The following is a 3,684-nucleotide window of genomic DNA, read 5'->3' on the forward strand; positions in this document are numbered from 1 at the left end:
ATCCAGACTTTAGACACAGTGAGACTATCTGTCAGGGATGAAGAGGAAGTCAAGACATTCTCAGATGAAGGAAAACTAAGAGAATTTGCCATCATTATATGTACCCTAAAGGGATTGTTAAAGCTCTGTAAACAAAATAAACATAAAAATAAAATGAATACAAGTAGGAAACTTGAAGTATCAGGAGAAATAAAAAACACAAGAAATAGTAAAAATATGATTAAATACAGTAAACTGTTTTTCTCCTCTTGTTTTTGAAGTTATGTTTGATGGTTTGTATGTAGAATTAATGTTTATTTTATAATTTATAATTATGTTATAATTTTAATGTATAATTGTTATAGACAGGGCAGGGTTGAAGGAATAGAAGGAGGTAAGCTTACTGCACCTCACTAGAAGTGGGAAAGTGACACTGGAAAATTATGGTAAATTACATATATATAATGTAACCTAGAACAGCCAATAAAAAACTATACAAAAAGATACAGTCAAAAATGTTATAGGTAAATCAAAATAGAATTCTTTATAAACGTCCAAGTAACCAAGACGAAGTTAGGAAAAAATAAACAGAAAAATAAAAAATAAAAATAAATAAAATGTCGGACTTAAGCCTTGATATATCAATAATTGCATTAAATGAAATGGTCTAAATATATCAATTTAAAAAAAGATGGCAGAGCAGAGTGAATTAGAAAAACATCACCCAACCATAGACTGTCTACAAAAAACTCATTTTAAATATAATAATATAGGCAGGTTAAAAGTAAAAGAGTAGGAAGGTTACACTGTGCAAGCACTAACAAAAGGAAAGCAGCAGGGCTATGTTGATATCACATAAAGTAGACTTCAGAGCAAAGGAAATTACCAGAAACAGGAGGACATGATACAATGATAAAAGCATCAATCCACCAAGAAAAAGCAGTCCACATGTGTATACACTGAAAAACAGAACTGCAGAATACATAAAGCAAACAGAAAATAGTTAAAAATAGACAAATTTACAATTACAATGGAAGATTTCAACACCCTTTCTCATCAATTGATTGAACTTGACAGAAATCAGCAAGAATAGAGAAAAATCAATAATACCATCAACCAACAAAATTTAATCAACATGTATAGATTATTCCACCCAATAAAAGCAGTATATACATTCTCTTCAAGTGCCCTCAGAATATATGCCAAAATATATCCCTAGGTATTTAAACAAACTTCAAAAAATGTAAAAGACATGAAAAAATATGGAGTGAGTTCTATCACTACAATGGAATCAAATGAGATAACAGAAACTATAAAATCAAAAATAGGAAAAGAAAGAACTAGAAATCAATACCAGAAAAATCTCCAAACACATGGAAACTAAACAACATTCTAAATAATCAATGGGTCAAAGAGGAAGTCTCAAGGGAAAATTAAAAATATACTGAACTGAATGATAATAAAAATATAGCATAACACTTTGTGAGGCCCTGGCCAGGTGGCTCAGCTGTTTGGAGCCTCATTCCATACACCAGAAGATTGCAGATTCAATTCCTAGTCAGAGCACATGCCTAGGTTATGGGTTTGATCCCCAGTTGGGGCATGTACGAGAGGCAACTGACCAACATTAATGTTTCTCTCTGTCTCTCTGTCTCTCTGTTTCTCTCTCTCCCCCATCCTGCCCTCTCTCTCTCTCTAAAATCAGTAAAATGTATTCTCTCTCTAAGTTGTGTGGGTTCATCCCTGCTCCAGACACCTATGATCACCAGTCTGGGTGTGAACCAAGGCAATCGATGGATGCTTCTCTCTCATTGATGTTTCTCTCTCCCCCTTCCTCTCTCTAAATAAGCAAATTAAAATGTCCTTGGGTGAGGAGAAAAATTATTTATCATATCCTCAGGTAAGGAGTTAAAAAAAGAAAAAGTTTGTGTGAAACAGCTAAAGCAATGACAAGAGGGAACTTTATGGCACTAAATGCATTCACTAAAAATCGGAAAAAGTCTCAAGTCAATAATCTACGCTTCTCTCTCAGGACTCTAGTAAAAAAGGTCAAAATAACTCCAAAGTAAGAAAAAGAAATTTAAAATATATAAATCAGAGCTTGAAAGCAGAAAAACAACAAACAAATAAAACAAAGAGCTGATTTTTTGAAAGAATTAATCACATTGACAAATCTCTAGCAGGACTGACAAAGAAAGAAAAGAAAACACATATTACCAATATCAGAAATGAAATAGGGGATATTACTGCAGACCATGCAGAAATCAGAAAATCAAAATAGTAACAGGGGAATTCTATGAACAACACTATTATGAGTGCTATGAACACAAATATTTACTTGAAAAAATAGTTGAAATGTACCAAATCCTTGAAAAACACAAATTACCACACCCCACTCAATATCAAATAAATCACTTGATTAGCCCTAAAACTCTTAGAAATTGAACTCATAAATTAAAAACTACCAAAATAAAGAAATCTCCAGGCCCAAATGGTTTCACTAAAAAATTTTAACACAGGTTTAAATAAGAATTAACATATTAATTCTTTACAGTCTCTTCCAAAAAACAGACTTCCCAGTCCATCTCATGAAGTGAAATTATTGTGATACCAAAACTAGACAAAGACAATTCCAAAAAGCAGAACAATATCCCTCATGAACACAGATGTAATAATCCTTAACAAAATATTAACAAATGCATTAAGTGGGTTGCCCCACCTGCTGCATACCTAAGGCTCCACCCCTTACAATATAACAGGTGAGTTGAGATTAAAAAAAAAGTCCCAAATGAAAGAACAGATCAAAACAGGGAGGTCCAGAAATGAACTAAGCAATGAGGAGACCGCCAACCTATCAAATGCAGATTTCAAAACACTGGTAATTGGGATGCTCACAGAAATGGTTGACTATAGATGCAAAATAGAGGAAGAAGTGAAGGCTATGCAAAGTGAAATAAATAAAAATGTGCAGGGAACCAACAGTGAAGGGAAGGAAACTGGGACTCAAATCAATGATTTGGAGCAGAAGGAAAAAATAAATATTCAACCAGAACAGAATGAAGAAAGAGGAGTTCAAAAAAAATGAGGAGAGGCTTAAGAACCTCAGGACAACTTTAAATGTACCAACACTGACATAAGCGTTCCAGAAGGAGAAGAGAAAGACCAAGAAATTGAAAAATGATTTGAACAAATAATGAAGGAGAAATTCCCCAGTCTGGCAAAGGAAATAGACTTCTAGGAAGTCCAGGAAACTCAAAGAGTCTCAAAGAAGTTGGACCCAAGCAGGACCACATCAAGAAACATCATAATTACATTAGCCAAGATGAAAGATAAGGAGTAAATCTTAAAAGCAGCAAGAGAAATGGAGACGGTTACCTACAAAGGAGTTCCCATAAGACTGTCAGCTGATTTCTCAAAGCAAATCTTGTAAGCAACAAGGGGCTGGGAAGAAGTTTTCAAAGTCATGAAAGGCAAGGACCTACATCCAAGATGACTCTACCCAGCAAAGCTACTTTTAGAATAGAAGGGCAGATAAAGTGCTTCCCAGATAAGGTCAAGCTAAAAGAGTTCATCATCACCAAACCCTTATTACATGAATGTTAAAGGGACATATCTAAGAATAAGAAGAAGATAAAAACTATGAGCAGTAAAATAACAAATTACTTACAACTATCAACAACCGAACTTAAAAAACAAAAACAAACT

Source organism: Sturnira hondurensis, unplaced genomic scaffold, assembly GCF_014824575.4.
Source record: "Sturnira hondurensis isolate 20B ecotype Veracruz unplaced genomic scaffold, ASM1482457v3 Scaffold0020879, whole genome shotgun sequence".
Lineage (NCBI taxonomy): Eukaryota > Metazoa > Chordata > Mammalia > Chiroptera > Phyllostomidae > Sturnira > Sturnira hondurensis.